Raw genomic sequence first — 14,070 nt, 5'->3', positions numbered from 1 at the left:
TCAGGAGGAGGTGGTACTGGGACAGCGCGCTGAGCACAGGAGGAGGTGGAACTGGGTCAACACGCTGAGCTCAGGAGGAGGCGGTACTGGGACAGCGCGCTGAGTTCAGGAGGAGGCAGTACCGGGACAGCGCGCTGACGTCAGGAGGAGGTGGTACTGGGACAGCACGCTGATGTCAGGAGGCGGTGGTACTGGGGCAGCATGCTAAGCTCAGGAGGAGGGGGTACTGGGGCAGCACGTTGAGCTCAGGAGGAGAAGGTACTGGGACAGCACGCTGACGTCAGGTGGAGGTGGTACTGGGACAGCGTGCTGACGTCAGGTGGAGGTGGTACTGGGACAGCGCGCTGAGCTCAGGTGCAGGTGGTATGGCGACAGCACACAGACGTCAGGTGGAGGTGGTACTGGGACAGCGTGCTGAGCTCAAGAGGAGATAGTACTGGGACAGCACGCTGATGTCACGAGGAGGCGGTACTGGGACTGCATGCTGACGTCAGGAGGAGGAGGTACTGGGACAGAGCGCTGAGCTCAGGAGGAGGTGGTACTGGGCCAGCGCGCTGAGCTCAGGAGGAGGTGGTACTGGGACAGCGTGCTGAGCTCAGGAGGAGGCGGTACTGGGACAGCGCGCTGAGTTCAGGAGGAGGCGGTACTGGGACAGCGCGCTGAGTTCAGGAGGAGGCAGTACTGGGACAGCGCGCTGACGCCAGGGGTGGCGGTACTGGGACAGCGCGCTGAGCTCAGGAGGACGTGGTACTGGGACAGCGCGCTGACGTCAGCAGGAGGTGGTACTGGGACAGCGCGCTGACGTCAGGGGGTGGCGGTACTGAGACAGCATGCTGAGCTCAGGAGGAGGTGGTACTGGGACAGCGCGCTGAGCTCAGGAGGAGGTGGAACTGGGTCAACACGCTGAGCTCAGGAGGAGGCGGTACTGGGACAGCGCGCTGAGTTCAGGAGGAGGCGGTACTGGGACAGCGCGCTGAGTTCAGGAGGAGGCAGTACCGGGACAGCGCGCTGACGTCAGGAGGAGGTGGTACTGGGACAGCGCGCTGAGCTCAGGAGGAGGTGGTACTGGGACAGCGCGCTGAGCTCAGGAGGAGGTGGTACTGGGACAGCGCGCTGAGCTCAGGAGGAGGCGGTACTGGGACAGCGCGCTGAGCTCAGGAGGAGGCGGTACTGAGACAGTGCGCTGAGCTCAGGAGGAGGTGGTACTGGGACAGCGAGCTGAGTTCAGGAGGAGGCAGTACCGGGACAGCGCGCTGACGTCAGGACGAGGTGGTACTGGGACAGCGCGCTGAGCACAGGAGGAGGTGGAACTGGGTCAACACGCTGAGCTCAGGAGGAGGCGGTACTGGGACAGCGCGCTGAGTTCAGGAGGAGGCAGTACCGGGACAGCGCGCTGACGTCAGGAGGAGGTGGTACTGGGACAGCGCGCTGAGCACAGGAGGAGGTGGAACTGGGTCAACACGCTGAGCTCAGGAGGAGGCGGTACTGGGACAGCGCGCTGAGTTCAGGAGGAGGCAGTACCGGGACAGCGCGCTGACGTCAGGAGGAGGTGGTACTGAGACAGCACGCTGATGTCAGGAGGCGGTGGTACTGGGGCAGCATGCTAAGCTCAGGAGGAGACGGTACTGGGACAACGTTCTGAGCTCAGGAGGAGGGGGTACTGGGGCAGCACGTTGAGCTCAGGAGGAGAAGGTACTGGGACAGCACGCTGACGTCAGGTGGAGGTGGTACTGGGACAGCGTGCTGACGTCAGGTGGAGGTGGTACTGGGACAGCGCGCTGAGCTCAGGTGCAGGTGGTATGGCGACAGCACACAGACGTCAGGTGGAGGTGGTACTGGGACAGCGTGCTGAGCTCAAGAGGAGACAGTACTGGGACAGCACGCTGATGTCACGAGGAGGCGGTACTGGGACTGCATGCTGACGTCAGGAGGAGGAGGTACTGGGACAGAGCGCTGAGCTCAGGAGGAGATGGTACTGGGACAGCGAGCTGAGGACAGGAGGAGGTGGACAGAACACTGACGTCAGGAGAAGGCGGTACTGGGACAGCATGCTGAGCTCAGGTGGAGGTGGTACTGGGACAGCGGCTGCCGTCAGCAGGAGGTGGTACTGGGACAGCGCGCTGACGTCAGGGTGTGGCGGTACTGGGACAGCGCGCTGAGCTCAGGAGGAGGTGGTACTGGGACAGTGCGCTGAGCTCAGGAGGAGGTGGTACTGGGACAGCGTGCTGACGTCAGGAGAAGGCGGTACTGGGACAGCGCGCTGACCTCAGGAGGAGGTGGTACTGGGCCAGCGTGCTGACGTCAGGAGGAGGTGGTACTGGGACAGCACGCTGAGCTCAGGAGGAGGTGGTACTGGGACAGTACGCTGAGCTCAGGAGGAGGTGGTACTGGGACAGTGCGCTGAGGTCAGGAGGAGGCGGTACTCGGATAGCACGCTGAGCTCAGGAGGAGGCGGTACTGAGACAGCGCGCTCACGTCAGGAGGAGGCAGCACTGGGACACCATATTGAGGTCAGGAGGAGGTGGTACTGGGACAGCACGCTGATGTCAGGAGGAGGTGATACTGGGACAGCACGCTGATGTCAGGAGGCGGTGGTACTGGGACAGCACGCTGATGTCAGGAGGAGGTGGTACTGGGACAGCACGCTGACGTCAGGAGGAGGTGATACTGGGACAGCGTATTGAAGTCAGGAGGTGGCAGTCTGCCCTGCTGTATTCTGGGCCTGTGCACTGACAGATCTGCCCGAGGGGGCATGCATGCGGATAGCATTCTCTCTTTTAAACAGCACAAGGCACCCATTAACTTTATTTGTGAATACTGATAACTTCTAATATACCATGATAGTGACATGATTGCAAAGATTTCAAACATCCATACAGATATCACATTCTGGTCCTTAAATTTCACTTGCTCTGCTCCAGAGGAGAACCAAACAACCATTTATTTTCTGTGATTGGTGCTGGTGTCTGCTTCTCAGTTTGAAGAACATATTGCTGCAATGCCTGTACATGTAGCTACTACATAATTCCTCCTCCCTGTGATGGTGTAGGCCAGGCATTTTCTTTTTTTTTGAAAAATATTTTATTGAAAATTTTTGGCTAACCATCACAGTACATTGTGTATCCTTTACACAGTAATATAACAATATAAATAACAATGGCCAGTTTTATAAACAAGAAATAAATAATATATAAACAAAAACAAAACTAAATGGCAACTGCCTTGTCCCAGATAAATATTCTCCAAAAATATGTTTTAACAGTCCAATATACAATTATCTATAACAACAACCTATACATATTATACTTATATATTAACATCCCTGAGAATCCCTCTGGTTCCTCCCCCCCCCCCACCCCTGGGCCGCTGCTGCTGTCTTCTTCTTTTTCATTCCCTCTATCTTTCTGTGAGGTATTCGACGAACGGTTGCCACCGCCTGGTGAACCCTTGAGCCGATCCCCTTAGGACGAACTTAATCCGTTCCAGCTTTATAAACCCTGCCATGTCATTTATCCAGGTCTCCACACCCGGGGGCTTGGCTTCCTTCCACATCAACAGTATCCTGCGCCGGGCTACTAGGGACGCAAAGGACAAAACATCAGCCTCTCTCGCCTCCTGCACTCCCGGCGCTTCTGCAACCCCAAATATAGCCAACCCCCAGCTTGGTTCGACCCGGACCCCCACTACCTTCGAAAGCACCTTTGTCACCCCCACCCAAAACCCCTGTAGTGCCGGACATGACCAGAACATGTGGGTGTGATTCGCTGGGCTTTTCGAGCATCTCGCACACCTATCCTCTACTCCAAAAAATTTGCTAAGCCGTGTTCCAGTCATATGCGCCCTGTGTAACACCTTAAATTGTATCAGGCTTAGCCTGGCACACGAGGACGATGAGTTTACCCTATTTAGGGCATCAGCCCACAGCCCCTCCTCAATCTCCTCCCCCAGCTCTTCTTCCCATTTCCCTTTCAGCTCGTCTACCATAATCTCCCCCTCGTCTCTCATCTCCCTATATATGTCTGACACCTTACCGTCCCCCACCCATGTCTTTGAGATCACTCTGTCCTGCACCTCCTGCGTCGGGAGCTGCGGGAATTCCCTCACCTGTTGCCTCGTAAAAGCCCTCAGTTGCATATACCGGAATGCATTCCCTTGGGGCAACCCATATTTTTCGGTCAGCGCTCCCAGACTTGCAAACGTCCCATCTACAAACAGATCTCTCAATTGTGTTACTCCTGCTCTTTGCCATGTTCCAAATCCCCCATCCATTCTCCCCGGAGCAAACCTATGATTAATTCTTATCGGGGACCACACCGAGGCTCCCGTCTTTCCCCTATGCCGTCTCCATTGCCCCCAAATTTTCAGAGTAGCCACCACCACCGGGGTTGTGTTGTATTTCTTCGGTGAGAACGGCAACGGCGCCGTCACCATGGCTTGTAGGCAAGTCCCCCTACAGGACGCCTTCTCCAATCTCTTCCACGCCGCTCCCTCCTCTTCTCCCATCCACTTACATACCATTGAGGTGTTGGCGGCCCAGTAGTACTCACTCAGGCTCGGTAGCGCCAGCCCCCCCCTACCCTACTATGCTGCAAAATTCCCTTCCTCACTCTCGGGGTCTTCCCGGCCCACACAAAACTCATGATACTTTTCTCAATCCTTTTGAAAAAAGCCTTCGTGATCACCACCGGGAGGCACTGAAACACAAAGAGGAATCTCGGGAGGACCACCATTTTAACCGCTTGTATCCTCCCTGCCAGTGACAGGGATACCATGTCCCATCTCTTGAAGTCCTCCTCCGTCTGTTCCACCAACCGCGTTAAGTTTAACCTATGCAATGTACCCCAATTCTTGGCTATCTGGATCCCCAAGTAGCGAAAGTCCCTTGTTACCTTCCTCAGCGCTAAGTCCTCTATTTCTCTGCTCTGCTCCCCTGGATGCACCACAAACAGTTCACTTTTCCCCATGTTCAGCTTATATCCTGAAAATTCTCCAAACTCCCCAAGTATCCGCATTATCTCTGGCATCCCCTCCGCCGGGTCCGCCACATACACCAATAAATCGTCCGCGTAAAGAGATACCCGGTGTTCCTCTCCTCCCCTGAGTACTCCCCTCCACTTCCTGGAACCTCTCAATGCTATTGCCAGGGGCTCAATCGCCAGTGCAAACAATAATGGGGACAGAGGACATCCCTGCCTCGTCCCTCTATGGAGCCGAAAATACACAGACCCCCGTCCATTCGTGACCACGCTCGCCATCGGGGCCCTATACAGCAGCTGTACCCATCTAATATACTCATCTCCAAAGCCAAATCTCCTCAACACCTCCCACAAATAATCCCACTCCACTCTATCAAATGCTTTCTCGGCATCCATCGCCACCACTATCTCCGCTTCCCCCTCTGGTGGGGGCATCATCATTACCCCTAGCAGCCTCCGTATATTCGTATTCAGCTGTCTCCCCTTCACAAACCCAGTTTGGTCCTCATGGACTACCCCGGGACATAATCCTCTATCCTCATTGCCATTACCTTGGCCAGAATCTTAGCGTCTACATTTAGGAGGGAAATAGGTCTATAGGACCCGCATTGCAGCGGGTCTTTTTCATTCTTTAGGAGAAGCGATATCGTTGCCTCTGACATAGTCGGGGGCAGCTGTCCTCTTTCCTTCGCCTCATTAAAGGTTCAGTATCGAGGCAAGCAAGTCCACATATTTCCTATAAAATTCGACTGGAAATCCATCCGGTCCCGGAGCCTTCCCCGCCTGCATACTCCTAATTCCTTTCACTACTTCCTCTATCTCGATCTGTGCTCCCAGCCCCACCCTCTCCTGCTCCTCCACCTTAGGAAATTCCAGCCGGTCCTGGAAGCACATCATTCTCTCCTTCCCATCCGGGGGCTGAGCTTCGTATAATCTTTTATAGAATGCCTTGAAGACTCCATTCACTCTCTCCGCTCCCCGCTCTATCTCTCCTTCCTCATCCCTCACTCCCCCTATTTCCCTCGCTGCTCCCCTTTTCCTCAATTGATGGGCCAGCAACCTGCTCGCCTTCTCCCCATACTCATACTGTACACCCTGTGCCTTCCTCCACTGTGCTTCTGCAAGACCCGTTGTCAGCAAGTCAAATTCTACGTGTAACCTTTGCCTTTCCCTGTACAGTCCCTCCTCCAGTGCCTCCGCATATTGCCTCTCCACCCTCAGAAGTTCTTGCAGCAACCGCTCCCGTTCCCTACTCTCCTGCTTTCCTTTATGTGCCCTTATTGATATCAGCTCCCCTCTAACCACTGCCTTCAGCGCCTCCCAGACCACTCCCACCTGGACCTCCCCGTTATCATTGAGTTCCAAGTATTTTTCAATGCACGCCCTCACCCTTAGACACACCCCTTCATCTGCCATTAGTCCCATGTCCATTCTCCAGGGTGGACGCCCTTCTGTTTCCTCCCCTATCTCCAAGTCTACCCAATGTGGAGCGTGATCCGAAATGGCTATAGCCGTATACTCCGTCCCCCTCACCTTCGGGATCAATGCCCTTCCCAAAACAAAAAAGTCTATTCGCGAATAAACTTTGTGGACATAGGAGAAAAACGAAAACTCCTTACTCCTAGGTCTACTAAATCCCCATGGGTCTACTCCTCCCATCTGCTCCATTAAATCTTTAAGCACCTTGGCTGCAGCCGGCCTCCTTCCAGTCCTGGATCTCGACCTGTCCAGCCCTGGCTCCAGCACCGTATTAAAATCTCCCCCCATTACCAACTTTCCCACCTCTAGGTCCGGGATGCGTCCTAGCATGCGCCTCATAAAATTGGCATCATCCCAGTTCGGGGCATATACGTTTACCAAGACCACCGCCTCCCCCTGTAATTTGCCACTCACCATCACGTATCTGCCCCCGCTATCCGCCACTATGGTCTTTGCCACAAACATAACCAGCTTCCCCACTAGTATAGCCACCCCCCTGTTTTTCGCATCAAGCCCCGAATGAAACACCTGCCCCACCCATCCTTTGCGTAGTCTAACCTGGTCTATAAGTTTCAAGTGCGTCTCTTGTAACACAACCACGTCTGCCTTAAGTTTCTTAAGGTGTGCGAGTACTCGTGCCCTCTTTATCGGCCCGTTCAGCCCTCTCACATTCCACGTGATCAACCGGGTTGGGGAGCTTTTTACCCCCCCCCCCCCCCTTGTCGATTAGCCATCCCCTTTTTCCAGCTCCTCACCCGGTTCCCACGCAGCTGTGTCCCCCCCAGGCGGTGCCCCCCCGCCCACCCCACCCCATTCCGGCTCCCCCCTCTCCCCAGCAGCAGCAACCCAGTAACTCCCCCCTCCCACCCCCCCGCTAGATCCCCCACTAGCGTAGTTACACCCCCCATGTTGCTCCCAAAAGTCAGCAAACTCTGGCCGACCTCAGCTTCCCCCCGTGACCTCGGCTCGCACCGTGCGACGCCCCCTCCTTCCTGCTTCCCTATTCCCGCCATGATTATCACAGCGCGGGAACAAAGCCCGCGCTTCCCTTTTGGCCCCGCCCCCCATGGCCAACGCCCCATCTCCTCCACCTCCCTTCCTCCCTCCACCACCACCTGTGGAAGAGAGAAAAGTTACCGCATCGCAGGATTAATAACATAAAACTCATCTTTCCCCCCCTTTTTCCCCCCTCTTCGCCCCCCATACTCGCCCCACCACTTTGTTTCAAACGTTCTTTTTTAATCACCCGCTTATTCCAGTTTTTCTTCCACAATAAAAGTCCACGTCTCATCCGCCGTCTCAAAGTAGTGGTGCCTCCCTTGATACGTGACCCACAGTCTTGCCGGTTGCAGCATTCCAAATTTTATCTTCTTTTTGTGAAGCACCGCCTTGGCCCGATTAAAGCTCGCCCTCCTTCTCGCCACCTCCGCACTCCAGTCTTGATATCCGCGGATCACCGCGTTCTCCCACCTACTGCTCCGAGTTTTCTTTGCCCATCTAAGGACCATCTCTCTGTCCTTAAAACGGAGGAATCTCACCACTATGGCTCTAGGAATTTCTCCTGCTCTCGGTCCTCGCGCCATCACTCGGTATGCTCCCTCCACCTCCAGCGGACCCGCCGGGGTCTCCGCTCCCATTAACGAGTGCAGCATCGTGCTCACATATGCCCCGACGTCTGCTCCTTCTGCACCTTCAGGAAGACCAAGAATCCTTAAATTATTCCTCCTCGCGTTATTCTCCAGCACCTCCAGTCTTTCCACACATCGTTTATGGTGTGCCTCATGCATCTCCGTCTTCACCACCAGGCCCTGTATATCGTCCTCGTTCTCGGCAGCCTTTGCCTTCATGACCCGAAGCTCCCGCTCCTGGGTCTTTTGCTCATCCTTTAGCCCTTTGATCGCCTGTAATATCAGGGCCAACAGCTCCTTCTTCATTTCCTTTTTAAGTTCTTCCACGCAACATTTCAAAAACTCTTGTTGTTCAGGGCCCCATGTTAAACTGCCACCTTCCGTCACCATCTTGGTTCTTGCTTGCCTTCCTTGCCGCTGCTCCAAAGGATCCACTGCAATCTGGCCACTTCCCTCTCCTTTTTCCATCCGTTTCCAGGGGGGGATTCCCTTCTGGTTTACCGCAAAGTGCTTCTAGCCGTTAAAATTGCCGTTGGGGCTCTTATTAAGAGCCCAAAAGTCCGTTCCACCGGGAGTTGCCGAAACGTGCGACTTAGCTGGTCATCGCCGCACCCGGAAGTCAGGCCAGGCATTTTCAAAGTGGAGGTCGCGACCTGCGGGTGGGTCGCGAGCGGGTGTCGGGTGGGTCGCAGAGCCATCCATCGCGGCATTCCCGATCGCATGAATTCAGGCGCAAAGGCCGCAGCAGCCGGCTTTTAAAAATGCCAGCTGCGAGCGGTTTTAAAAATGACGGCCGCGACCGTCTTTAAAAATGCGAGCGCGCTGCGCATGCATGCCCGCTGATCAGTGCGCATGCTCAGAGCCCAGAGACACCACCTCCTCCTGTCATCAGCGCCATGACTCAGGAGAAGATTTTTTTTTCAATTCAATTCAGTCTTTCTGCATCTGTCTTGAATGTGCTCAATGGCTGAGCCTGCAGAACTCTCTCTGATGGTGAATGTTAGAGATTAAGAAGATTCATAATACTTTGAGTAAGTAATTCCTCCTCATCTATGTCTAAAATCGTTGCATTGTAATTTGCACGCTATATCCCCAGGCTATAAACCACCCATCTGAGGAAAACTTACTTCTGCATCTGCTATGTAGAGTCCTGAGAGAATAATGCCTGTTTCAATGAGGTCATTTCTCATTCTTCGCTATTCTAGACTGTAGAATATTATCCCAGGCTCACCTCTCGCATTAAAAATAAGAGAAAATGGGGGTCACGAAGGTCGAACGGTGTGGGTTGTTCAGGTCGGCCGTTGTGGGTCCCGAAGTATGGCCGGTTGGTAAAAATGGGTCCCGGGCAAACAAGTTTGAAAAACACTAGTGTAGGCATTGAAGTACTTGTGGAAGCCAGTGAACTGGTGCTGACTGTCAGCATCGTGACCCGCCATTCTCACCCTTCACACAAACTTCACTCGGCCGCTCTCCGTGTCCTTCACAGGCCCCGAGCTCCAACAGACCCACCGCCAGAAGTACCGCCCACGCCTTCTCCTATTGGTCACCAGAACAATGAGGCGCCGGATGTGACGTTAGGAAATCTAATCATCCATTGAATAATTTGGGTGTCAATCAGATGGACCAAGACAAAATGCTGTGGCTGCTGGCAATCACGGCCGGTATTCTCAACCTAAAAGCCGGTCGCAGCCGTAGGGCTTCTACTGCCATCTGGAATGCTATGACTGATTGCTCCGCGACCCTCCCGACACCCACCCACGATCCACCAGCGGGTCGCGACGCTGACTTTGGAAAAATAAAGGAAAATCCTCAGCTGTTTCACAAGTACATGAAAATGAAATGAAATGAAAATCGCTTATCGTCACAAGTAGACTTCAAATTAAGTTACTGTGAAAAGCCCCTAGTCGCCACATTCCGGCGCCTGTTCGGGGAGGCTAGTACGGGAATTGAACCGTGCTGCTGGCCTGCCTTGGTCTGCTTTAAAAGCCAGCGATTTAGCCCTGTGCTAAACCAGCCCATTAGCTGACTTGGAAAAAAGTAGGGAACACTAAGGACCACAGTGGTAATTTGATTGTGGGGCTGGAGGAGGTAGGTAGGGTTTTAAATGGATACTTTGCGTCGGTGTTCATTTGTGAGAGGGACAATGTGGCTATAGAAATCAGGGAGAAGGACTGTGATAAAATTAAAGAAATTAGCATAGACAGAGAGGAGGTTCTGAGTGGCCTGGCAGGCTTAAAAGTAGATCAATCTCCAGGGCCGGATGAAATTTATCCCAAGCTGTTGAGCAAGGCAAGGGAGGAATAGCAGGGACGAGGAACTAACTTTCAACTCCTCTCTGTTTCAGGAGAGGTGCCGGAGGACTGGAGGATAGCCAATGTGGGATCATTATTCAAGAAAGGAGGAAAGGGTAAACCAGGAAACTTCAGGCCAATCAGTCTCACCTCAGTGGTAGGGAAGCTATTGGAAGCAATTCTGAGAGAAAGAATTATTCTGCATTTGAAGAGGTAGGGATTAATCAAGAATAGTTCGCACGGTTTTGTTCAGGGGAGGTTATGTCTGACCAACTTGACTGAAATTTTCAAAGAGGTGACCAGGTGAGTGGATGAGGGAAATGCATTTTACATAGTCTACTTGGACCTCAGCAAGGCTTTTGTTAAGGTCCCACATGAGAGACTGAGGTAAGAGCCCATGTGATCCAAGGAAATTGGCCAATTGGATCTAGTATTGGTTGAGTGGCAGGAAGCAGAGGGTTATGGTTGAGGGTTGTTTTCCTTTGGGGTCCCACTGGGATCAGTGTTGTGGCTCTTGCTGTTTGTGCTTTACATGAATGATTTAGACATGCATGTAAGAGGGTTGATCAGTAAGTTCGCGAAAATTGGTGGGATGGTAAATAGTGAGAGGGGTAACCTTAGATTACAGGAGAATATTGGCAGGCTGGTCAGATGGGCTAATCAGTGGCAAATGGAATTCAATCTGGATAAGTGTGAGGTGATGCACTTGGGCAACACAAGCAAGACAAGGGAATACATGATGAATGTAGGACCCTGGGAAGCACCGAGGATCAGAGGAGCCTTGCTGTGCATGTACACCAGTCCCTCTATTAGCTGAGGCCTAGGGTTTAAGGACAGGTACGTTATGCTAGAACTATATAAAACATTGGTCAGACAACCAGAGTATTGTGTGCAGTTCTAGAATCCACATTATAGGAGAGATGTGATAATACTGGAAAGGGAGCAGAGGCGATTTACCAGGATATTGTCTGGACAGGAGAGTTTTAGCTATGAAGAGAGATTGGGTAGGCTGGGGTTGTTTTCCTTGGATCAGAGGAGACTGAGGGGAGACATGACTGAGAAGCCTAAAACTATGAAGATTGCCACTATCTCAGGCCAAACGTGGGCGATGACTGGAGGGAGAGTACGTGGGTGGTGTGGAGGGGATTGCAGGGGAGGAGGTGTCGGCAGCAAGGGCTGGGATCTTAGTGAGCACCTCTCCCTTCCCAATGCTGAGTCCCTTAATCAAACACTGAGTGTCTTTGAATGGAAAGCCCCATTAGAAGCCCAAAAGCAACCCTTCATTAATTTGCTTGTCATGTTCCCCAAATGGCAATTTCCCCCACCTGCCACTGGGTTAATACTAGCAGCAGTATCACAGGGAAAGCATTAAATTCAACCCATTGTATAGGAAGATCTTCCAAGTCTTTCTGAGATGGCAATAAAACATTTTGTAATGCAAGTCTTTCTTTAGTGTTGATGATAATCGTTCTCACTGACATTGGAATGTAAACTTTATGCATCGTTCTGTTCTGACTGAACAAGATGACGAAATTGAGAAGTGTGTAGTTTACATCCAAGTGGTTAGAAATCAGTTTTACCTTTCTTTTACATATTTTTACAAGTTAAAATATGCAATTTAAATCCAACTGTATCAGGAAAGCTCATCTTTCCATTTACAGATCCAGGCTCATATTTTGGCAGCAACAAGAAACATAGTGTTGGATGTATCATAGAGTCCCAACAGTCACGGCGGCACAGTGGCAGTGGTTAGCACTGTTGCCTCACAGCGCCAAGGACCTGGCTTCGATCCTGGCCCGGGACACTGTCCGTGTGGCGTTTGTACATTCTCCTGTGTTTGTGTGGTTCTCACCCCCACAACCCAACAATGTGCAGGGTAGGTGGATTGGCAAAGCTAAATTGCACCTTCATTGGAAACAAAATGAATTGGGTACTTCAAATTTATAAAAAGTAGGAATCCCTACAGTGCAGAAGGAGGCCATTCAACCCATTGGGCCTGCACCGACCCTCCGAAAGAGCCCAACTAGGCCCGGTCATCCCACCCTCAGTAACCCCACCTAAAGAAACACTGTAACCCCACCTATAGAAAAAGAGAGAAAGCAAAACTAAAGGTATATATCACAGGAGGTTTTCTGGGGCGGGGGGAGCACTATTGCCTCTGAGAACTCAAGTTCCACTCCAGGTGTGTTCATAACATGGCCAACAGGTTGTGTGTCAACTTTGTAAATCTTTCCACCAACATATGCCAATGACAGATGGTAAGGCAAGAGAGACTCTTGGTCAGTCATGTGATGGGAAGGAATTGGAGCCACGACCATCAATATCCATAGCTTCAAGCTACAGCATGCATTTAAAAATGAATGCTGCCACAGGAAATCAGACTCCCTGGCGGGATCGAGGAGGAGGAGGTTGACCCAGTTGGCTAGATGGTTGGTGTGGATGAGATTGGCACATACGGCACATGCTTCGATCTCTGTTCCTGATGCAGTGCACCCGCAGTGTGGCGCTGTGGGTCAGAGCTGCCCTCAGACAGAGAACTGAAGAAGATCACAATCAGGCGACAAGCATTATTTTAAAAAGCAATCCAATCCATTAGCAGCCTGTGCCAGCGACAACAAAGAAAATAAATTGGAAAACGGCAGGGGATCCAAGGAGCAGGTTAAAAGGTGGAGCAACTCCACAATTGATCCACTTTTTGAAGGCTGCTGGAGTGAAGGTGATTTGTGCACGAGGCAGCCACAAGTGGAGTTGCCTGTTGTGCCTATGACAGGCTGGATGAACTGGTGGAAGGAAATGCTGCAGACGCACAGCAAATGCCATTGATGCAGAGACAAGGTAATCATCTGCAGAAACACTATTAATTTGAATCTTTATAAGTCTTGCCGTTGACTCCAAAGTGCCCAGCAACCTTGGCACTGGTTTAACATACGCAGAAGCAGCAAATCGTGCAAATGAGGCAGAAGTGACATAAAATGGGCCATATGCCAAAATGTATGCTCGGCAGCCAGGCAAGCTTGATTGGAAAATCTCAGCTCATGCCACTGTTTAGCCACAAACATTTCTGGCAGGAAGGACAATGCCACAGATCGATTTTCTGGCATTGGATTTTCTTTTTAACGTCAGAAAGTTACTGAGGGCTGAACAACTGAATAGTTTATTCCACATTTCCTTGCATCACCGAACCAGCCAAACTACCTAATCCTGTGGATCAGCTCTAATTGCATTCACCTCACCTCCTCATATGTTCTCTAAGCAAGAAGACGTTCCCTGAATTACCACAAGATAATGCAACATTCTTTTTTCATCAGCTAAAACCTCGCAAATGTTTTTCTGGTTGTAAACATTTCTTTTTCAGTTATTTATTTTCTCAAATATGCATTTGACATCCACCATAAATTATACAACCGGCAACTGCACACATCACACAGCTTGCGACATTAAAGTTTATTAAATGTGGGCATGCTGGATGTCCAATTGAAAGGGCTGTACAAATTGTTTGGGGTGGAGGGAAAAATAGTTTTGACAGGCAGGAGAGTCAGTAACTGGCAGAAAGATATTGAAGCAAAAAAATCCCACATCGGGCTTCCTCCGCCATAGAAAAAGCATGGCGGGTTGCGCAGAAAATCCCACCCAGAAAGTATGGATGATTTTCAAATTGGTAGGATGTGACTAGTGGGGCTATTTATTTTGGACTAC

At 51.8% G+C, this 14,070-nt stretch overlaps 1 protein-coding gene across 1 annotated transcript in view; it reads right to left on the bottom strand.

Moving 5' to 3' along the window:
- The window catches only part of LOC140409143 (A disintegrin and metalloproteinase with thrombospondin motifs 12-like), a 951,810-nt gene that overhangs the window by 709,556 nt on the left and 228,184 nt on the right, over positions 1–14,070 (bottom strand). The window lies entirely within an intron of this gene.

This window comes from Scyliorhinus torazame, chromosome 3, assembly GCF_047496885.1.
Source record: "Scyliorhinus torazame isolate Kashiwa2021f chromosome 3, sScyTor2.1, whole genome shotgun sequence".
NCBI classification, from domain to species: domain Eukaryota; kingdom Metazoa; phylum Chordata; class Chondrichthyes; order Carcharhiniformes; family Scyliorhinidae; genus Scyliorhinus; species Scyliorhinus torazame.
The sequence above is the reverse complement of the archived record's forward strand: the minus strand, read 5'-3'. Positions and strand labels throughout refer to the sequence as shown.